The sequence below is a fragment of the Caretta caretta genome, chromosome 7 (genome assembly GCF_965140235.1).
Source record: "Caretta caretta isolate rCarCar2 chromosome 7, rCarCar1.hap1, whole genome shotgun sequence".
NCBI classification, from domain to species: Eukaryota; Metazoa; Chordata; order Testudines; family Cheloniidae; genus Caretta; species Caretta caretta.
Window position 1 is genome coordinate 54,863,145 of NC_134212.1, and position 23,988 is coordinate 54,887,132.

Consider the following 23,988-nt stretch of genomic DNA (forward strand, 5'->3'; position numbering starts at 1 on the left):
AAGCAGCAATGACTTTATTGGCTCTGCAAGCAATGATTAAAGGGAGGAGGGGAGGGTGGTTAGCTTACAGGGAAGTAGAGTGAACCAAGGGGCGGGGGGGTTCATCAAGGAGAAACAAACAGAACTTTTACACCGTAGCCTGGCCAGTCATGAAACTGTTTTTCAAAGCTTCTCTGATGCGTACCGCGCCCTCCTGTGCTCTTCTAACCGCCCTGGTGTCTGGCTGCGCGTAACCAGCAGCCAGGCGATTTGCCTCAACCTCCCACCCCGCCATAAACGTCTCCCCCTTACTCTCACAGATATTGTGGAGCACACAGCAAGCAGTAATAACAGTGGGAATATTGGTTTCGCTGAGGTCTAAGCGAGTCAATAAACTGCGCCAGCGCGCCTTTAAACGTCCAAATGCACATTCTACCACCATTCTGCACTTGCTCAGCCTGTAGTTGAACAGCTCCTGACCACTGTCCAGGCTGCCTGTGTACGGCTTCATGAGCCATGGCATTAAGGGGTAGGCTGGGTCCCCAAGGATACATATAGGCATTTCAACATCCCCAACAGTTATTTTCTGGTCTGGGAATAAAGTCCCTTCCTGCAGCTTTTGAAACAGACCAGAGTTCCTGAAGATGCGAGCATCATGCACCTTTCCCGGCCATCCCACGTTGATGTTGGTGAAACGTCCCTTGTGATCCACCAGAGCTTGCAGCACTATTGAAAAGTACCCCTTGCGGTTTATGTACTCGGCGGCTTGGTGCTCCGGTGCCAAGATAGGGATATGGGTTCCATCTATAGCCCCACCACAGTTAGGGAATCCCATTGCAGCAAAGCCATCCACTATGACCTGCACATTTCCCAGGGTCACTACCCTTGATATCAGCAGATCTTTGATTGCGTGGGCTACTTGCATCACAGCAGCCCCCACAGTAGATTTGCCCACTCCAAATTGATTCCCAACTGACCGGTAGCTGTCTGGCGTTGCAAGCTTCCACAGGGCTATCGCCACTCGCTTCTCAACTGTGAGGGCTGCTCTCATCTTGGTATTCATGCGCTTCAGGACAGGGGAAAGCAAGTCACAAAGTTCCATGAAAGTGCCCTTACGCATGCGAAAGTTTCGTAGCCACTGGGAATCGTCCCAGACCTGCAACACTATGCGGTCCCACCAGTCTGTGCTTGTTTCCCGAGCCCAGAATCGGCGTTCCACAGCATGAACCTGCCCCATTAGCACCATGATGCATGCATTGTCAGGGCCCATGCTTTCAGAGAAATCTGTGTCCATGTCCTGATCACTCACGGGACCGCGCTGACGTCGCCTCCTCGCCCGGTATCGCGTTGCCATGTTCTGGTGCTGCATATACTGCTGAATAATGCGTGTGGTGGTTAATGTGCTCCTAATTGCCAAAGTGAGCTGAGCGGGCTCCATGCTTGCCGTGGTATGGCGTCCGCACAGAAAAAAGGCGCGGAACGATTGTCTGCCGTTGCTCTGACGGAGGGAGGGGCGACTGACGACACGGCTTACAGGGTTGGCTTCAGGGAGCTAAAATCAACAAAGGGGGTGCCTGTACATCAAGGAGTATTTCAGGCAGGACTGCACGGAGGGTTCCAATAAGAAATGGTGCACCTAAGTTATCGTTGTTATTGGAACAAGGAGGTTAGCCTGGCCTCTGATTGATACATGGCTAGATTTACCTCGCTGCACCTTCTCTGTGAGTGACTGCAGTGTGACCTAGAGGAATGAGTCCCCTAGACAGGGGAGGAGGCAAATGAGTACAAAACAAATCTGGTCTATTTCTTGTTTTGACCCACTCCATCTATCTTTTACATCTTTGGCTGGCAGCAGACGGTGCAGAAGGACTGCATGCCATCCACATCTCATGGCTGCTTGGCAGAAGATGGTACAGTACGCCTGCTAGCCATCCCCATCTCTTGCCTGCCTGGCAGAAGATGGTGCAATACGACTGCTAGCAATCCTCATCTCTTGCCTGCCTGGCAGAAGATGGTACAGTACGACTGCTAGCAGTCCGTATCGCCTGCCTGCTCACCATAAGACGGTTCAATAGGACTGACTGCAGGACTAAAGAGAATGACCTGGTCAAGTCACTCCAAATTTAGTCCCTGCGCCCATGTCTGCCCAGGCGCTCCCAGCCGACGCGGCCAGGAGCACCTCGGACACGATGAGGACGACTACCAATCGTATTGCACCGTCTGCTGCCAGAAGGCAAGGGGTTGCTGCTACTGTGCAGCAAAGCCGTACCGCGTCTGCCAGCACCCAGGAGACATAGGGTGACGGTTACCTGAGCGGGCTCCATGCTTGCTGTGGTATGGCGTCTGCACAGGTAACTCAGGAAAAAAGGCGCGAAATGATTGTCTGCCCTTGCTTTCACGGGGGGAGGGAGGGAACGGGAGGCTGACGATATGTACCCAGAACCACCCGCGACAATGTTTTAGCCCCATCAGGCATTGGGATCTCAACCCAGAATTCCAATGGGCAGCGGAGACTGCGGGAACTGTGGGATAGCTACCCACAGTGCAACGCTCCGGAAGTCGACGCTTGCCTCGGTACTGTGGAAGCGCTCCGCCGAGTTAATGCACTTAATGCACTTAGAGCATTTACTGTGGGGACACACACACTCGAATTTATAAAACCGATTTCTAAAAAACCGACTTCTATAAATTCGACCTTATTCCGTAGTGTAGACATACCCTTAGAGAGTATTATGCCCAAATAAATTTGTTAGTCCCTAAGGTGCCACAAGGACACCTCATTATTGTAGAAGAATCTGTGTTCTCCACTTTCCCTTTAATTAGTCAAAGAAAGGAATTTATTTATCATTATTAACTCCAGTGTATGCTGCCAAGTCATTCTGATGTTATTGTGGGAAAGGAAGTGCAAAGAGATACATCTTCACTAGTGGTGAGATCTGGGCTCACTAATTTCCAGAGGGATCATACTCCATAGCTGGGGTCCTTCTGCAGAAATAGCTTTGTCTTTTCTCAGTGTATGTCCCAAAGCATCACTGTGGTCTTTGTTTGCTGTAGTATTCCTGGAGATGCAGCAGCTGTCAAGATGGGTTGTGGAAAGGGCTGATCTCCAAAGTGCTCAGTGCCCTAGTCCATTGAAGACTTTACAGATTAGGTTCAGGACTCTGAAGTTTTTCACAGGTAGTGAATGTAAATGTGTGGAACACCAGAGTGGTGTGTGTGCTCTGAGCACAACAGTCTGTTCTCATCAGAAAGCAGGCCTCAACCTCAACTAGTTGGGCTTCCTTTCTGGCTTTTGCTTCCTTCCTGAGGCATAGGCCATTACATCAGGTAAACCTAAAGGTGAAGAATATGTAGAACATCATGACTGTATTCAACAGGAAAAGGCACAGCTCTTGAATGAATGAAAAAGGCATCTACTTCTGTTGCTATTTGGCTGCTTAGAAGCACTGAGGAGTGCAGTAGGACCCCAAGACTATACATCACCTCAATGGCAGAAGCGTAAACACCTTCAATGTTCATGGATTCTGTCAGCTCTTCCAAAGCTTTCCCCTTCTTCCCAGCAGCACCATCTCTGTCTTGCTGTGCTGCATTGTAGCCAGCGGTTCCAGGCAATGGGGTGGCTGAGCGCTGTCACTCTGCCTATGACAAGGAGATACAGTGATGGGTTTTATTCGAGTCATGCTGGCACTTTCACGAGCTTAGTCAGGCCCCAGTTAATCTCTCACAACCAAGGGATCTTTTCAAAAGGAGGAAAGGGGGGTGTGCAGCTCAGCAAGCTGTACATTAACTGACAATAAAGGGGCTCTACATAAACTACTCTTATTTTTCACCTGTTCATGGCAGGCCAAACAAGTGGTTGAATGAATATTAAAAGATGACAGGTTTCAGAGGAACAGCCGTGTTAGTCTGTATTCGCAAAAAGAAAAGGAGTACTTGTGGCACCTTAGAGACTAACCAATTTATTTGAGCATGAGCTTTCGTGAGCCACAGCTCACTTCATGATGTGTGTGTTAACTCAGACAAAACAGGTAGCCAAAGTGGTTGTATTTGGGGGCCCTTAAATGATCCACTTGGGCCACACCAGACTTCAAACCATTTCTACATAAAGCTGTAAACTCCTCTTGTTGTCTGCTTCCAAGAAGCCAAGAGGACTTGAAATACTGGTTCAAGAACATTACACCTCTGGAGTTGCACCATGTCAGGGGCCATCTGGGATATACAGTGTGCACTCAGATTCTAAGGGATAATCTAAGGCCAGGCTCTCTGACTGATGGAGCTGGTGACCGCTATCCCTAAGTAGATGGAGAATTGTATCTGGCTGAGCCAGTATAGTGAAGAGCCATCCTGTCTCCTCAGCTTGGTCAAAAATGGAGGTTACTTTCTGTACCTGGAGGTTCTTCAAGATGTGCAGTCCCTATCTGCATTCCACATGGGATGGCGGCATGCATGCTCGCCATATGTCTGAGTCCGGCAATTCTTCAGCATAGTGTCCGGTGACCTGCACATGCACAGTAGCTTTCCTCATGCTCCTGACCAAGGCTATAAGAGGCAGTGCAGGTCATTGGCTTTCCAGTTCCTCCTCTTCCCACAATCCAACAGGCTCCAAAGCAGCAGGGAAGGAGGGTGCGTAGGTGAATACAGATAGGGAACCACACATCTGAAAGAACTTCCAGTTACAGTAAGTAACTGCCATTTCTTCTTTGTGTGCAGGTCCTCATGTTATTCCACACATGACTGGCAAGCAGCGTTCAGAGTTGAGGAGAGTGCAAGGAAGCTGGCAGCAGAGATGCACATAGTACTGCCGTTCCTACAGCTACATCTGCAGTGGCGGCTTCAGTTAGAGTGCAGTGTGTCGCAAATGTGTGGACAGAGCTCCAAGTTGCCACGCCGCAACTATCCTGCAGCAGAATGTCTGATAAGCATGCCATGGAGGCCGCTTGTGCTCGTGTGGTGTGAGCTGTAATACCCCCAGGAGGGGGAAGTTTTGCTATTTTGTAGCATTCCAAGATGCATCGCAAAACCCACTTAGAAATCTTCTGGGAGGATACAGGTTGCCCACGCAATCTTTCTGCTACAGCAATGAAGAGTCTTGGAGATTTTCTAATGGGTTTGGTTCTTTGCAGGCAGAACGCCACAGCATGCCTGACATCAAAGGCGTGAAGTCTCTTGTCTTTGGAAGAAGCATGGGGTTTCAGGAAAAACGGTAAGTAACCTCCATTTCTAACCAAACAGGATGGCTCATCAGTTATACAGGTCAGTGTATTGATTGATTGATCTGGAACTCAAACAATCTTGGGGAGTTTGGTTTGTGACCTTCTCTTTGTGAAATACTGTATAAGGAGTGTCTGCCATCATGGCTCCTAGCTCACTAATCTTTCTGGCCAAAATCACGGCCACTAAGAACGCCACCTTCATGGGCAGATGAGTCATGGCACATGTTGTGACAGGTTCAAAGAGGGGACCTGTGAGTGTTGACAGAACAAGTTTAGGGTCCTGTTGAGGGCTTAATGATCAGTGGGAAGGTCCTGATCAAGCCCTTCATGAATTGCAAAGTAACCAGGTGTGTAAATGTCCCTTCACCAGAGGAAGGAAGGCACTGATCGCTGCTAGGTGTACTCGTAGCAGACTAAGGGCCAGACCTGAAATCTTTAAGGAGATGAGATAGTCTAGGATAACCAGAATGCCCACAGAATCAAGCAAATGTTGGTGGTGATTCGCCCAGGCTGAAAAGCATTGCCAGTTAGCCAGGTAGCAGACTCTAGTAGAATCTTTTCAACTTTGGTTAGCGATTTCCTGAATGGGGCGGAGCATGAGGAGACCAAAGCCCTGAGGTCAGTGGGGACGTGGGATACCGGGAGGAAGCACGAGCAGGAGAGCGCGAGAGGGGAAGGCTCCTGCCTCATATTAAGAAAGCAGGACAAACAGAAAGTTATCTCAAGTGCCTATACACAAAAGCAAGAAGCCTGGGAAACAAGCAGAGAGAACTGGAAGTCCTGGCACAGTCAAGGAATTATGATGTGATTGGAATAACGGAGACTTGGTGGGATAACTCACATGACTGGAGTACTGTCATGGATGGATATAAACTATTCAGGAAGGACAGGCAGGGCAGAAAAGGTGGGGGAGTTGCATTGTATGTAAGAGAGCAGTATGACTGCTCAGAGCTCCGGTATGAAACTGCAGAAAAACTTGAGAGTCTCTGGATTAAGTTTAGAAGTGTGAGCAACAAGGGTGATGTCGTGGTGGGAGTCTACTATAGACCACCAACCAGGGGGATGAGGTGGACGAGGCTTTCTTCCGGCAACTAACGGAAGTTACTAGATCGCAGGCCCTGGTTCTCATGGGAGACTTCAATCACCCTGATATCTGCTGGGACACCAATACAGTGGTGCACAGACAATCCAGGGAGTTTTTGGAAAGTGTAGGGGACAATTTCCTGGTGCAAGTGCTGGAGGAACCAACTAGGGACAGAGCTCTTCTTGACCTGCTGCTCACAAACTGGGAAGAATTAGTAGGGGAAGCAAAAGTGGATGGGAACCTGGGAGGCAGCGACCATGAGATGGTCGAGTTCAAGATCCTGACACAAGGAAGAAAGGAGAGCAGCAGAATACGGACCCTGGACTTCAGAAAAGCAGACTTTGACAACCTCAGGGAACTGATGGGCAGGATCCCCTGGGAGAATACCATGAGGGGGAAAGGAGTCCAGGAGAGCTGGCTGTATTTTAAAGAATCCTTATAAAGGTTACAGGGACAAACCATCCCGAAGTGTAGAAAGAATAGTAAATATGGCAGGCGACCAGCTTGGCTTAACAGTGAAATCCTTGCTGATCTTAAACACAAAAAAGAAGCTTACAGGAAGTGGAAGATTGGACAAATGGCCAGGGATGAGTATAAAAATATTGCTGGGCATGCAGGAGTGAAATCAGGAAGGCCAAATCACAGCTGGAGTTGCAGCTAGCAAGAGATGTTAAGAGTAACAAGAAGGGTTTCTTCAGGTATGTTAGCAACAAGAAGAAAGTCAAGGAAAGTGTGGGCACCTTACTGAATGAGGGAGGCAACCTAGTGACAGAGGATTTGGAAAAAGCTAATGTACTCAATGCTTTTTTTGCCTCTGTCTTCACAAACAAGGTCAGCTCCCAGACTACTGCACTGGGCAGCACAGCATGAGGAGGAGGTGACCAGCCCTCTGTGGAGAAAGAAGTGGCTCAGGACCATTTAGAAAAGCTGGACGAGCACAAGTCCATGGGGCCAGATGCGCTGCATCCGAGAGTGCTAAAGGAGTTGGTGGATGTGATTGCAGAGCCATTGGCCATTATCTTTGAAAACTCATGGCGATCGGGGGAGGTCCCAGGTGACTGGAAAAAGGCTAATGTAGTGCCCATCTTTAAAAAAGGGAAGGAGGAGGATCCAGGGAACTACAGGCCAGTCAGCCTCACCTCAGTCCCTGGAAAAATCATGGAGCAGGTCCTCAAGGAATCAATTCTGAAGCACTTAGAGGAGAGGAAAGTGATCAGGAACAGTCAGCATGGATTCACCAAGGGCAAGTCATGCCTGACTAATCTAATTGCCTTCTATGACGAGATAACTGGCTCTGTGGATGAGGGGAAAGCAGTGGACATGTTGTTTCTTGACTTTAGCAAAGCTTTTGACATGGTCTCCTACAGTATTCTTGCTAGCAAGTTAAAGAAATATGGGCTGGATGACTGGACTATAAGGTGGGGAGAAAGCTGGCTAGATTGTCGGGCTCAACGGCTCCATGACTGGTTGGCAGCCGGTATCAAGTGGAGTGCCCCAAGGGTCGGTCCTCGTTCCAGTTTTGTTCAATATCTTCATTAATATCTGGAGGATGGTGTGGATTTCACCCTCAGCAAGTTTGCAGATGACACTAAACTGGGAGGAGTGGTAGATACGCTGGAGGATAGGGATAGGATACAGCAGAACCTAGACAAATTGGTTCAACTGGAGCATTGGGCCAAAAGAAATCTGATGAAGTTCAACAAGGACAAGTGCAGAGTCCTGCACTTAAGACGGAAGAATCCCATGCACCGCTACAGACTAGGGCTAGGCAGCGGTTCTGCAGAAAAGGACCTACGGGTTACAGTGGATGAGAAGCTGGATATGAGTCAACAGTGTGCCCTTGTTGCCAAGAAGGCCGATGGCATTTTGGGATGTATACGTAGGGGTATTGCCAGCAGATCGAGGTACGTGATCGTTCCCCTCTATTCAGCATTGGTGAGGCCTCATCTGGAGTACTGTGTCCAGTTTTGGGCCCCATACTACAAGAAGGATGTGGAAAAACTGGAAAACGTCCAGCGGAGGGCAACAAAAATTATTAGGGGACTGGAACACATGACTTATGAGGAGAGGCTGATGGAACTGGGATTGTTTAGTCTGCGGAAGAGAAGAATGGGGGGGGATTTGATAGCTGCTTTCAACTACCTGAAAGGGGGTTCCAAAGAGGATGGCTCTAGACTGTTCTCAGTGGTAGTAGATGACAGAACGAGGAGTAATGGTCTCAAGTTGCAGTGGGGGAGGTTTAGGTTGGATATTAGGAAAAACTTTTTCACTAGGAGGGTAGTGAAACACTGGAATGCATTACCTAGGGAGGTGGTGGAATCTCCTTCCTTTGAAGTTTTTAAGGTCAGGCTTGACAAAGCCCTGGCTGGGATGATTTAGTTGGGGATTGGTCCTGCTTTGAGCAGGGGGTTGGACTAGATGACCTCCTGAGGTCCCTTCCAACCCTGATATTCTATGATTCTATGAGTGTTCTATTTCCAACACCCATCCAAATACCAGGCTGTGAGGTGGAGTGAGCCTGGGTTGGGGGTGCTTGATTTCCCCATCCTGGATTAAGAGATCCTGAAATGGGCAGATCCTGATGGGTGGGCATGTGAACAGAGGAGTTCCATGACTCAGAATTGTCTGGACCAGTAGGGTGCAAGGAGGATGATAGTGGCTCTGTTGCACCAGATCTTCTGTACAACTGGTGGTAGCAGGGGGATGGGAAGAAAGGTGCATCTGACATCATCAGTCCAGGAGAGTGTCACTCTGGAAATCAGCCTAGTGTTCCCCTGAAGCTTCCGGTTTTACTCCTGAGGGACTTCTCTGCCACTGCAAGTGCGCAGAATTCATGGCCCCCGCAGATTTCTTTGCTTCCCTGCAGAAAAATGACTTTCTGATAGGGAAGCAAAGGGAAGCTGCAAGAACAGTCATGCACCACTGCTGTGCAGGTACATTGTTTCAGGCACCCGGAGCAGCCAGCAGAGAGGTAAATCCCTGCAGGGCTGGGGACACCCCAACCAGTTGCTCCTACCCTGTGCCAGGATCAGCTGCTCGTCCCATTTGAGCTGGAGGCAGGAGAGAATGGGACTTCCTCATCCCCTGTGTCAGACCTACCCCCAAAAACCTCCCCCAGCTGCAGGAAGCTCAGCATCCTCCCCTGCTTCCTGCCCCCATCACTCCTTAGCTGTAAGCGGGGGCAGGATCTCTATACAGGAAGCTGTTCCCCCATCCACCCAACCTCCATGCATCCAGACTTCCCATTCCCAGACACCCCTGCCAAGCCTCACCCAGTACATCCAGAACTCCACTAACTCCCCATACCTGAACCTCCGCTGAGCCCCAACCACCTTCCCCTGGAAGCCCCTGCAGAGTCCCATTGCCCCTGCACCTGGAACTCCTCAATGAGCCTCTGTGCATCCAGATCCCCCCACACCTAGACCCCCCACTGAGCTGCCTGCACCCAGATTGTCCCACACAGAATCCTCTCACTCCACACCTGGATCCCCCCATACTGAGCCCCTCCACACCCGGTGTGACAGGTTGGATCACAGAAACCCCCTGGGGGCTGCCACCTGATATGCCTAGACTACTTCTGTCCTTGCTTTTCTGCCCTGGCAGCTTGGGACTTCAGTGCCCTGCCTGGTTTGAGCCAGACCTGCTAGCCTGCTGCAAACCCAGACCCAGGTCGGAACCACATCCCCTATCAGCTGTAGACTTAAACTGAAAGCAGCTTAAGAAGTGTTCCTGTCTTTAACACTCAGATGCCCAACTCTCAATGGAGTCCAAACCCCAAATAAATCCGTTTTACCCTTATAAAGTTTATACAGGGTAAACTCATAAATTGTTCACCCTCTATAACACTGATAGAGAGATATGCACAGCTGTTTGCCCCCCCCCCCCCCGGTATGAATACATACTCTGGGTTAATTAATAAGTAAAAAGTGATTTTATTAAATACAGAAAATAGGATTTAAGTGGTTCCAAGTAGTAACAGACAGCCCAAAGTGAATTACCAAGCAAAATAAAATATAACACTGAAGTCTATGCCTAATACAGTAAGAAAACTGAATACAGATAAAAACCTCACCCTCAGAGGAAGTCCAGAAAGCTTCCTTTTACAGACTAGTCTCCTTCTAGTCTCGGTCCAGAAATCACTCACACCCCCTGTAGTTACTGTCCTTTGTTCCAGTTTCTTTCAGGTATCCTTGGGGGGTGGAGAGACTATCTCTTGAGCCAGCTGAAGACAAAATGGAGGGGTCTCCCCAGGGCTTAAATAGACCCTCTTGTGGGTGGACACCCCTCCCTCCACCTGTGTAGAATCCCAGCTACAATATGGAGTTTTGGAGTCACAGGGGCCAATCACATGTCCATATATGACTCAGAACTTACAGGTAGCAGCCACAGTTCACATGCTACCTTGAACGTCCTCAAATAAACTTCTTATGTGGATTGAAGCATTCCAAGATCCATTGTTTATTGAGTGCTTCTTGACTGGGTACTTAATTTGCACATTCCTTTCTCAAGAAACTGACCAAATGCTTTACTAAGGCTACTTAAAAATCAAGCAAGTACCCAGCCAATATTCATACCTTCGAATACAACATGCTACATGCATACAAATAGGATTAATATATTCAGTATATCATAACCTTTACAGAGATGTTACATAGCATATGTAGCATAAAACATAGTCTAGTTATGTCATATATATTCATAAGCATATTTCCATTAAAGCCTTATGGGGTGCACTGTCACACCCGGATCCTGCCTAGTTGAGCCTACCTGCCCTACACCTGGTGCACCTAACACAGAGGGGCAGGGTCCCAGGGTGCTTCTGGGGCAAGACCAGGTCTTGTGCTGTGTTAGGGTTGGGTGCAGCCTCACTGCTGAGTCCATGTCCCCAGGGTGGGGAGGCTGCAAGGTGATCTCCCACTTTCGTGAAGCAAGTGGCCTGTGCTCCCCACTGCCATGCTAGAGCCTCTGCATTTGTTTATTGACAAAAAAACATGTAGAATTTTAAAATAGTGTGTGCAGAATTTTTAATCTTTTGGCGCAGAATGCCCTCAGGAGTACTATTTGTCTGGGATGCAAAGAGGCCCCATAGTGGAGTACCCCATTGTATGTTTATGTTGGTTAGAACTGCATCCTGGATTTCGCATTCATGGCCTGCAGAAAAACTTCTGCTTAACCTGTCTGCCAGGGAGTTGTGAACACCCAGAAGGTAGGTGGCCTGTATTGTAATGTGGTTTCTGATACACCAATCCAAAGGCTGACTGCTTCCAGGCAGAGGTGATGAGATCTCGCTGTTAACATCAGATAATATCACCACCATGGTCTATGTAATCTGTATATGGAGGGAGCATGGGAGTGGAAGGAAGGCCTTGCATGCAAGGCTGATTGCTCTCAGTTTCAGTAAGCCTGCCCTCTGTTGGAGTCCAGGTACTCTGAATAGTGTGGTGGTCCAGGTGAGTACCCCACTCTGTAAGGGAGGTGTCTGTCAGGTTGGTGGGTGTGACAGGATCCTTGGGGTGCAGCCTGGGACTGTGGGACCACTGTGTCCCCTTAACTCTGCAGCCTGGGCTGTCTCTCACAATGCTTTGCTAGTGACAAATAGCAATCCCCTCCAGGCATTGTTGTTCTCTCAGCACAACAGCATGTGGAGCCCAGCTAGATTGCATGAATGCTTCCAGAGCAACTCATGAATCACACACAGAAAGGCACCAGCCAAATCTCTCCAGCTCCCAGCCTTGTACCTCAGGAATATACCGTCTTGCACTGCTCAAGACCGTTTCTTGAGCAATGCAAGTTTATTAATTCGTTCACCACTTCATCAATGGAAAGTGGATATACACCAGCCTTTGTAAACCTGAGCAGATTTACCAAGCACTTCAGGCAAACTCACTGGTAAAGATAAACAGTAAAACAAGTTTATTGACTACAAAAGATAGATAATAAGTGATAGGCAAAAAGTCAGAGTGGTTACCAAAATAAAGTAAAATATAAGCACGCAGTCTAAACTCTCAACCCTATTAGACTGGACAACATCTAGATTAAGCAGTTTCTCACCCCACTCGATATTGCAGTTCATAGTACACAGGTTTAACCCTGTTGGAGTCTTCTGAGTGTCCTTGTTTGCAGCATAGGTGGGGGAAGGAGAAAATGCCAAGCATGGGGCCACTGTGTTCTGTTTTATACCCTTAGTCCATGTGCTTGGAGAACACAAGTCCAGGCATGTCTGGTAGGCATTGCTGAGTCCCCAGACAAGGTGGAGCAATTCCCCTGGTGTAGCCTTATGCAGCTGAATTGTATTGAATTGAATTGAGTCATTGAATTGTAACTCCCTTGCTGGACAATGGCTGTTGATTGTTGTTTGACACTCGCCCAGGTGTTGGTTACTTTCCTTGCTGTTGTCTTTGGGGAGCTAGTATCTGGCCGACTCCCCAACTTACAGCATGTTTTACTGACAGCCATACAACACAATCTCTTAACTTCACATGCACTAATGATATATGTATTTAGATAGAACAGTGACTTTCAGCAGATCATAACCTTTCCCCTGATACCTTACATGGCATTCTTTTTATGCAAGATCACAATTATATATAAACAAGGAATATGGGGGTTACAGGGCACTCCCCCGATGTATAGAGTGTCACAGTGGGGCTTGCTATGGAAGGGCTAAAGGGAGTCCCCACCATGACTGTGTTTGGGTTGGACCACTAAGCGAGGGAGGTGAGAGCTCTAGCGTAAACAGGGACATTGGAGTTGATACAATCACTGTTTGATTGGTAGGTCGAGTGGAGCCAAGCTAGCAGTCACTGCAAGTGGAGTCTGTTAAACAGCACCATGTAGGTGCATGTAGCCTAACAGAGAAAGACACAGGTGCACTGTCATTTGTGGTTTGGGAGTGATGCTAGAGCTCAGGTTTCTCATCGCGTAAAACCTGTCTGTGTGGAGAAATGCTCTCGTAGAGACGGATACCAGCCGTGCTCTGTAAAAATGATTGTCCTTACGGGTGACAAAACTGACTTTTCTTCATTTATGCAAACACCTAAGGTAGGAAGAAGGTGCCGAGGTGATCCTGTTGCAGACACAACTTCCTGACAAGACTGGCCTATGAGGAGCCAGTTGTACACCTATGGCAACACCGTATAATCCAGCATCTGGGTGCTACCATGGCAAAGACTTTCATGAATACCTTGGGTGCTGTAGCAAGCCCAAAGGGAAGGATGTGAAACTAGAGGTGCTCTTGACCAACCATAAAGTGCAGGAACTTCCCATGAGATGGGTGAATATCTACATGGAAATATGCATCCTTCATGTCGAGAGCTGAAAACCACATTCCCTCCAGAAGGGAGGAGATTATAGATGCCAGCATAATCATTCTGAATTTCAGATTTCAAATAAAGATGTTAAGTTGCTGAAGATCCAGGATGGGTCTCCATCCTCCATCTTTCTTGGGATAAGGAAATATGGGACGTATGGACCTCATTCTATCACCCCCCAGCATAAAAGGAATTTCTCTTCCTGTTGAAGAATCAGTTGGCGAGTGGTACCTGAAGGTGGTTTGGAAAGGTTTCTTGGGAGGAGGGAAGGAAAGAAACTTATGGAGTAGCCCTGATGGATAATCTCCTGGACCCAACTGTCTGTCTGTGGTGGTCTTATTCCAGTTGTGGGCAAAGTAAGCAAGCCAGTTTCCAAAAATGACAGTGGTGATATGCAGGTCTCAACCTGCATGTCAAAGCTAGCCCTTGGCCTGCAGCTGGGAGTAAGCGGAGCCTGTCCAAGTAGAGAAAGCCAAGAAATAGGACCTTTGAATCCTCTGTTGCTTACATGGATGCTCAGGTGGACGCTGGTAATATGGAACATAGGAAGGGGATGGTCATAGTCTATGTTAGAGGGCTTTCCCTTCACTCCCTTCCCTGGTTCTTGTCACGCAAACAGAAAGCAGAAGACCAGAAGTCCGAAGTGCAGGCAATGCAATGTTTATTGGGGTTTTAGTTCCAAGCAAACATATCTGAAGCCCTTCACACCAGTCGGGCTTATCTCTATACACTGATAGAGTTTTACCCTTCCCCTCCCCCGACTACAGGTCTAGATGCCAGTAGAACCCCTTCTTCTTCTAACCCCTAGCTCCACACACCGATGGAGCTCCCTCTTCCCAGTGTTCTGTTCCCAGCTCTGATGTCGCAGAGAGTTTACCCAGTGTCCCCCTTCCCAACTTGGACACTGCAGAGCCTTGCCTGTGTCCCTGTTCCTCATTCCCCTATTCGAGGTCTCCCATTCTCATTCCCCTCCCCACTTCCCTGCTTTCTTCTTAGAAAGCCGACGCATACCTGCAATGCACGCCCCTAGTTACACCCCTTATAACTTATGGTCATGTTCCATTCTGGAGGGTCGTGAGTCAGTGTCTTCATCCCACCCCCTTTGTACCACATGGGAGGGCTAAGGAGTGAGGTTGTGCTCCAGTCAGGGGCAGACATTTCTCTGGTCTTTTAGGATTTTACCTCCCCCCTCGAATCCCCCCCTTGCCTCTCCCGACTGGTTGCCTGACCTTGCTTTGAGATAAGGAATTGAGGCAGTTGTGAAGTGTGCACTCATATATATATACCTTGTAACACTTTTAGCTCCATCCCTTATCTGTCCCATTATACTAAAAGCCTCATCTGGTTGTGGGAAATGCAACACACAGCATCTTTGTCCTTTTCGTTCTTCATACATACTAGTAAGGATGTAAGAGTATTAAAAGTCAAACCCAAAATTCTCTCTCAGGCTAACAAACAGGCTTATATGCTAACAGTCTAAAGAGCTGTCTCTGGTGTTTCCTCCTGGGGTCTGGAGAGTAAGACCCCAGAGATTGCAGAGTGGATCCTGAGTCTTTTAGAGAATGCAGGAATTCATCCATCTTTTCATTTAAAAGGTTGGACTCGTTGAAAGGGAAGTCTTGGATGACGTTTTGGAACTCTCTAGGAAAACATGACAACTGGAGTCCCTTCGCATGACCAGTCCTGTGACCAACATTCTGTATACTATATCTGCAGCATCTACTGCACCTAGATAGCCACCTTTAATACTAACCTCCCCTCAACAAGAAAGGACTGGAACTGGGCTCAGTCTTCCATGGGAAGTTTGTCTCTAACGTCCACAAGCCTGGCATAGGTATTGGAATCTTATTTTTTGCTAATAAAGCTTGGTAATTAGCTACACAAAATTGGAGACCTGTGGAGGAGGAGACTTTCCTACCTTCTGGGGTGGATTTCTGGTAGAGTGACCAAGCTCCTTCCAATGCCACCGGTACCACCACCAACTTAGGGGCAGGATCAGAAAACAAAAAATCAGCTTCTTTGGCAGGAAAAAAACATCTTTTGGCTCTTTTTTGGTGTAGGGGCACAAGATGCTGGTGTGCACCAAACCACTCTGACTGGTTCTAATACAACCTCATTAATCGGAAGGGCTGCCCTGGGCAGTCCCTGTGGTTGCAAAACATCCAAAAGCCAGTGTTGAGGGTCCTGGACCTCTTTCAATGGGATCTCTAGATTGTTAGTGACCATTTGCAACATCTCCTGATACTGACAGTGGTCATCTGGTGCAGAAGGCAATGAAGGGGTGACAGTATCATCTGGAGATAAGGTGTCATCTGAGGTGTCGTCCACTCTGAGGTGTTGTTCGCTCCCTCCTCTTGTCAGACACTGGTTCCAGCTCCTCCTTATCATACACCAATGGAACTGGCTGATGAGAGGGGGAGGAGAAGTACAACACCTGAGAGGGGTCCAGGTACCTGCAATATGGGCCCAAAGGGCTCAAATAAGGCCAGAAGGAAGGATCCATTGGTGCCCCCAGGGGATCAATACCAGATGTCTTGTAGTGGGGGATTGGGTTCATATCCAGAGGGATGGTAAGCGTAGCCTCTCAACTGTCTGTCAGGGCTCCTGTGCCTTTGTGGATATACTGGTGCAGCTACCTCCTCTGATTTTAAGACGGTTCTGTTGGTAGCAGTGGTACTGTTGGTACAGGGGCACTCCTGCCCAGTGGGTGAAGATGGAACTGTTCCTGAGTCATTGGTAATGATTCCTCTTCCGGAGTAAGGATGTCCCTCAGGAGGGCAGGTCCTGAAAGAAACGAAGACTGAGAGTAGTGGAGAAATGTATCCTCCGGTGTTACAAAAAAGTCTCCGTATGGCTCAGAGTCCAGGGAATTTCAGCAGAAACTCTTGAAGGACCCGGCTCACCTGTTGTCTATTGGTCTTTGGATAAACAAGGTGGTACTGATGAATCTGGACCTGCATTTGTAGATGGGACTGGTGAGCTTCTTTCTTTCTGCTTTGGTCCCGCAGTCACTGCCAGAACCGGTGGATCCCTCTTCTGGCATGCCTTGCCTCCAGCCTGGGGGTCTTTAGTGGAGATGGTTCATACATGATATGTCAGCCAACCTGTACTGGCTCTGGGAGGAAGAATGTTTCTTACAGATGGTCCTCTGCGGGGATGTGTCCTTATGGCCAGTAGAGTGCTCCTTACTCTCATGCAGAGTCCTTGGGCTTTGGTGATAAAGTCTCTGCTCCAAAGCTCGTGCTTGGAAGGGCACTACTGATCAGTTGAGGCTGCTGTACGGGGGCGGGGGAACCTCCCAGGCCCAGGTCAGTGTGGGACCTCAGACTCCTCAATCTGGACCTTTTTTAGTTGGAGCTCTTGGGCCTCTCTATTGATGGGTGGGAAGGATTGATGGATCCTGCACTTTGCAGAGATTCGTGGCCCACCCAGAAGACAGTACAGGCATGTTTGATACTTGTCACTGATGGAGAAGGAGTGAGGGCAGGAGACAATTCTTGAATCCTGGGACTCTGGGTATAGTCCTGAGACTGGGAAGGATTTCCCCTGAATGGGGGTGAGGGGAGAGAAACTAAACAGTTACCTAACTTCTCATAACTCTTGTTCTTCGAGATGTGTTGTTCATGTCCATTCCAATTAGGCATGTGCATGAACCGTGTGCACGGCAGCGGGAAAGATTTTCCCCTAGCAGTATCCATCGGGTTGGCCCAGGTGCCCCCTGGGGTCGCACCTTTATGGTGCTGGATATAAGGGGCCTCCCAACCCGCCACCCCCTCAGTTCCTTCTTGCCGGCTGCTCCGACAGAGGGGTAGGAGGGTGGGTATTGGAATGGACATGAACACCACATCTCTAAGAACAGTTACGAGAAGGTAGGTAACAGTTTTTTCTTCCTCGAGTGCTTGCTCATGTCAATTCCAATTAGGTGATTACCAAGCTTGAGTTTTGGAGGTGGGTCAGAGCACAAAGGTTCGCTGACTGTAGCACCACTCTACCAAAGGCTGCATCATCTCTGGCCTGCTGGGTAATAGCGTAATATGAGGTACAGATATGTATTGATGGCCACGTCACAGCTCTGCAGATAACCCTGCATTGGAACACGGTCCAGGAACACCGCTGAAGATGTCTTGCGCTCTCGTGGAGTGCACTGTAAGCAGGAGAGTGGGGGTGGGGAAGGAGGTTATAACATGCCAGGTCGCAGCGTGACCAGATGCAGAACATGATCCAAGATGAGATCCTTTGGGAGGAGACTGGAAGCCCCTTCATTCTGTCTGCTACTGCGACAAACAGCTGAATGGATTTCCAGAATAGTTTACAGAGTAACAGCCGTGTTAGTCTGTATTCGCAAAAAGAAAAGGAGTACTTGTGGCACCTTAGAGACTAACCAATTTATTTGAGCATGAGCTTTCGTGAGCTACAGCTCACTTCATTGGATGCATACCGTGGAACTGGGACTAGCAGTTTCCACGGTATGCATCCGATGAAGTGAGCTGTAGCTCACGAAAGCTCATGCTCAAATAAATTGGTTAGTCTCTAAGGTGCCACAAGTACTCCTTTTCTTTTTTCAGAATAGTTTAGTTCGCTCGATGTAAAAGGTTAATGCCCAGTGAACGTCCAATGAGTGAAGTTTTTACTCCTTGTTGCTTGAATGCAGCTTAGGATAGAAAACTGGGAGAAAGATGTCCTGGTTACTATGGAACTGGGAGGCGACCTTAGGGAGGACACCGGATGAGGTCTGAGTTGAACCTTGTCTTTAAACTGTGCACGAAGGCTCAGAAGTTAGTACCTTGAGCTCCGACATTCTCCTGGCTGATGTTATTGCTACTGGGAACGCCACCTTGTATGAGAGGTACAGCAAGGAACATGTCGCCAGTGTTCAAAGGGAGGCCCTATCAGTCTGGATGGGACTAGGTTAAGGTCCCAGGCTGGGACTGGCTGTCGTATGTGAGGGCAGAGTCTGTCGAGACCCTTTAGGAAATGGCTCACCATCGGGTTGGTGAAGACTGACCGACCTTGCACGCCAGGATGGAGGGCCGAGATGTGGCCAGGTGTACCTTTACTGAAGACAGGGTAAGTCCTTGCTGTTGAGGTCGAGAAGGTAGTCCAATATGACAGGTATGGATGCTAGAGTTGGAGACGGAAGGTGTTGTGAAGACCAAATTGAGAATCTCTTCCATTTGGCCAGTAGGTAGCCCTAGTGGAAGGTTTCCTAATGCCAAGGAGGACTTGTCTGAGGACTTGGGTCCAAACAAGTGAGCGCCACTGAATTCAGCAATGGAGCTTCCATGCCGTGAGGTGCAGCGACTCAAGATTCGGGTGCTGGAGGTGGCTGTTATCCTGAGTTATCAAGTCTGGGAAGAGCAGTAAGGTGATCTCATTTCCAGAAGAGATGTGTACCAGTGCTGACGGGGCCAGGCTGGAGCGATCAATATCACCGAGGCCTCATCCCTCTGAGCCTTGAGGAGCACTTTGTGAATGGGAGGTATGGGAGGAAACATGTACAAGAGGTGTCCCTTCCAGGGAAGGAGGAACACGTCCGTGATGGAGCCTCGGCTGTCATTCAGGAAGGAGCAAAACTGCAGGCATTTCCTGTTGCGTTGTGTGGCGAACAGGTCTATCTGGGAAAATCCCCATTGTTGGAGGATAGTGTTCATAACATCCAGGTGTAGGGACCACTTGTGGCCGTGAAAGGACCTGCTGAGATAGTCCACCAACTTGTTCTGTACTCCGAGAAGTTACGATGCTTCCAGGTGCATCGAGTGAGCTATGCAAAAGTCCCACAGTCTGAGAGCTTCCTGGCACAGGGGAGAGGAGCATGCACCCCGTTTGTTTATATAAAACATCACTGTTGTATTGTCCGTCATGACTGATACAAACAAGTTCCAGGTGAACTTGGAATGTTTGGCATGCTAGGTGGGCCACTCTCAGCTCCCAAATGTTGATGTGAAGGGAGAGCTCCACCTGAGACCAGAGGCCATGTGATCTGAGGTCTCCCAAGTGTGCACCCTACCCCAATGCTGATGTGTCCAAAATTGGAGACCAAAATTGTGGTCTGTCTAAAGGGACCCCTGCACACACCACATGTGGGTCGAGCCACCACAGGAAGGAGTGTCAAGTCCAATACCACCCCTATAAACTCTATTTGCTGCATGGGGAATAGGGTTGACTTTTGTACATTCTGAAGGTGGCCCAGGTCATCGAAAGTAGCCCTTTTGAAACTGACTTGTGCTTCCACTTGTGCCTTGGAGCAGCCCTTGATTTGCCAGTCGTCGAGGTACAGAAACACCTACACCTGTCGCTTGTGCAGGAATGTAGCCACGGACTGCCATGCACTTAGTAAACACTCGAGGAGCCACTGACTGGCTGAACAGGACGACTGTGAACTGGTAAAGATTGTGGTTCACCATGAACCTGAGGTACCTTCTGTGGGACGGTGTGATTGAAATATGAAAGTGTCCTTCAAGTTGAGGGCGGCTTACCAGTCCCCCTGATCCAAGGAAGGGATAATGGAGGCCAAGGAGACCATGCGGAACTTCAGTTTCTTCATGAATCTGTTGAGATGTCGCAGAGCTAGGATGGGCCTGAGGCCTCCTTTGGCTTTCGGTATTAGGAAATACTGGGAATAGAAACCCTTTCCCCATAGCTCCTAAGGAACCTTTTCCACTGCCCCCAGTGATAGAAGCGAGTGCACCTCCTGTATGAGGAGTTGCTCGTGAGAGGGGTCCCTGAAGAGGGATGGGGAAGGGGGGCTGGAAGGAGTGGGAGGGCAGAGAACTGGAGGGAGTATCCCCTTTCTACTGCGCGGAGTACCCAGCGATCCGATGTAATACAGGCCCATGCAGGGTAGAAAGGGGACAGTCTGCACGAGAAGGTGAGGCGGGATGGATCCAGAGTCCGGACTGATGTGTTGACCCTGGGTGCATCTTCAAAAGTTTTGTTTCTGGCCAGAAGACTGCTTCATCTGACCAGAGCCCTGGTTTGACAAAGGGTGAGGCCTCCTTCTATTTTTTCTATTCCGTCTGCAGGAGAAATCTTGCCTGGTAAAAACGAGGCGGAGGCTGTGACTTAAAGTGTTTCCTTTGATTACCCGGAGTATGGAGCTCAAGGGACTTGAGTCCTTCAGGCTGTGGAGCTGAGGTCATCAAGTCCAACCGTCTGCTCAAAGCAGGACTAATCCCAACTAAATCATCTGAACCAGCGCTTTGTCAAGCCGGGCCTTAAAAACCTCTATGGATGGAGATTCCACCATCTCCCTAGGTAACCATTCCAGTGCTTCACCACCCTCCTAGTAAAATAGTTTTTCTTAACATCCAACCTAGACCTCCCCCACTGCAACTTGAGACCATTGCTTCTTGTTCTGTCATCTGCCACCACTGAGAACAGCTGAGCTCCATCCTCTTTGGAACCCCCTTCAGGTAGTTGAAGGCTACTATCAAATCCCCCCACTCTTCTTTTCTGCAGACTAAATAAGCCCAGTTCCCTCAGCCTCTCCTCGTAAGTGATGTGCTCCAGCCCCATAATAATTTTTGTTGCCCTCAGCTGGACTCTCTCCAATTTGTCCACATCCTTCCTGTAGTGGGGGGCCCAAAACTGGACGCAATATTGCAGATGGTGGCCTCACCAGTGCCGCATAGAGGGGAATAACCACTTCCCTCGATCAGCTGGTAATGCTCCTACTAATGCAGCCCAATATTCCGTTAACCTTCTTGGCAACGAGGGAACACTGTTGACCCATATGCAGCTTCTCATCCACTATAATTCCCAGGTCCTTTTCTGCAGAACTGCCGCTTAGTCAGTTGGTCCCCAGCCTGCAGCAGTGCATGAAATTCTTCCGTCCTAAGTACAGGATTCCGCACTTGTCCTTTTTGAACCTCATCAGATTTCTTTTGGCCCAATCCTCCAATTTGGGCTTGTCTACACTACCGCGTGGGGTTGATCTAAGATATGCAACTTTAGCTACGTGAATAGCATAGCTGAAGTATACGTACTTAGATCTACTTACTGCAGTCTCTACAGTGCGGTAAGTCGACAGCTGACGCTCTCCGGTCAACTCTGCTTGCGCTTCTCGCTCTGGTGGGAGTACCGGAGTCGACGGGAGAGTGCTTAGCAGTTGATTTATCACGTCTATACTAGATGTGATAAATCGACCCCTGCTGGATCGATCACTGCCCGCCAATCTGGCAGGTAGTGTAGACGAATCCTCAGTCTAGGTCACTCTGGACCCTATCCCTACCCTCCAGCGTATCTACCTCTCCCCCCAGCTTAGTTATTGCCAATCTTGGCCTGTAGGCGGGGCCATTCTCAGATCCTGCCATGGGCTGATCTAGTGGGAAGAAAACACTTTTGTGAAAGGTTTTAATAGCTGCTCTGAGGTAACTAATCAAAAGTATGGAATTTTATTGATGTCCTGGAAGAGATGGATTCGTGGAAAGATTGCAGGTGGTGAAGAGGCCAAAGGTGCAAATTATATGCAATTAATTCACATGCATACAGTATAAATATGTATTGACACACATGTGCACAGACCCTGTCAAAGACCCCATCCATGCTAGGGAAATACTCTCTCTATCAGGCTTTCTGTAATAGTGTTGAAATGGTTTCTCCTGTTTACACTGGCAGTTAAAACAGATTTCAAGACCAGTCATGGAGAAACCATTATTACCAGTGTGGACAAGAGGTCATTTTCAGTGTATACTGGGCCACACTGAAGTATACTTTTCTTCCAAAAATCTCTCTGTTGTGGTTTAGGGCTTACTTGGCAAGTGATCCTGTCTCTCAACACCAGAAATGATAGCAGGGCCTCTCGTCTTCCCTGTAATTCAGGGGGGCAATGGCATCAATGGAGGAGTCCTTGGAAGGCCATATTTTAATTCCCAGCAGACAGCAGCTACAGCACAGATTGCTCTTTACCCACCCCCTGGTGCAGGGGTAATTCTCCTCGCTCTCGGGAGGAGACGTGATAATCCCATTGAGAAGTGGCCCTTGACACTTACCTGATAGGTGATAATAGTTACCTTCCAAGGGGATTCGCACAATGGAACGCTCACAGTGGGAGAGAAAAATTGTCTACATGAGCATGTTCCACGCACTCACTCACTCACTGCTATACTCCTGCCAGCACAGCTCCACCAGGGGTGGTAGCAGGGAGCACACAAATGGAGCCGAGCACTTGTGTTTTTACCCTTGAGTTTACAAGCTTGACTCTGAGCAGGTCTTGACAAAAACGCATTAAGAAGTTGATACCCTGTGTATGCTAACATGGCCGTCATGGCTACCACTTGTGGCGCAGCACAAGCCGGGCAACACGGGCAGCGGTGGTGGGTGGGGGACTAAGAAAAATGCTGGTGGGGACAAGGCCTAGGCGGTGTGAAATGTCGACTGAAATATTATTTGTATTACGGGACTGGCCACAACTGGGGCCCCGTCAAAACACGTACTTGTACTGACAGATGGGGTACACCTAGACTATAGTTTTAACTCATCGGCCAACATGTTTATAGTGTGAGCCTTTTCCTGACCTTTGCTCCAGGACACAATTTTAACAAACTTAATCTCGACCAAGCCACAGACGTGCGTCCTGGAACAAACACTGCTGGAGTGTCCAGATCACTTGTCCTTTTTGAACCTCATCAGATTTCTGGTGGAGTACTGGATCTGAGTTACTACAGAGAATTCTTTCCTGGGTGTCTGGCTGGTGAGTCTTGCCCACATGCTCAGGGTTTAGCTGATCGCCATATTTGGGGTCGGGAAGGAATTTTCCTCCAGGGCAGATTGGCAGAGGCCCTGGGGTTTTTTTGCCTTCCTCTGCAGCATGGGGCAGGGTCACTTGCTGGAGGATTCTCTGCACCTTGTAGTCTTTAAACCACGATTGGAGGACTTCAATAGCTCAGACATAAGTTAGGGGTTTGTTACAGGAGTGGGTGGGTGAGATTCCGTGGCCTGCCTTGTGCGGGAGGTCAGACTAGATGATCATAATGGTCTCTTCTGACCTTAAAGTCTAGGATTCTATGAGTTAGCTATCAATTAACTTGAGTTAAAAATGTCAAGGCCTGACAAACCCATAGCGAGAGAAATGTTCTTCCCCAAAGAGCTTGTAATCTAAGCAGAGAAGACACACATAGGGTGGGGAAAGGAAACAAAGGCTTGGACGTCCCCAAGGTCATACAGCAAGTCAGTGGAAGGGTCAGGTAGAAAACTCAGGTCTGCGGATGGATGCCCAGTCCAGGATCACTGGACCACACTACTGGGACTTACTCCTGAAGGTTCCACTGCCCATGTCTTTTCTGAAGGTCAGCAACCACCTATTTGTTATGCATGTAGACCCACACGTACATTAGCAGAAGAATCGCATGTGATCACAAATGCCACCTATAGATCTGCTGCTCCAAAAACATAGCTCTGAGAA

General features: G+C 48.7%; 1 long non-coding RNA gene across 1 annotated transcript in view; it reads left to right on the forward strand.

The window, feature by feature from the left end:
* Positions 1–21,089, forward strand: part of LOC142072763 (uncharacterized) — a 46,881-nt gene extending 25,792 nt beyond the window's left edge. The window contains exons 2-3 of the long non-coding RNA XR_012669321.1: positions 5,103–5,182; positions 20,609–21,089. This is a non-coding gene — a long non-coding RNA (uncharacterized LOC142072763). The remainder of the gene's footprint in view (positions 1–5,102; positions 5,183–20,608) is intronic.
* The last annotated feature ends 2,899 nt before the right edge of the window (positions 21,090–23,988 follow it).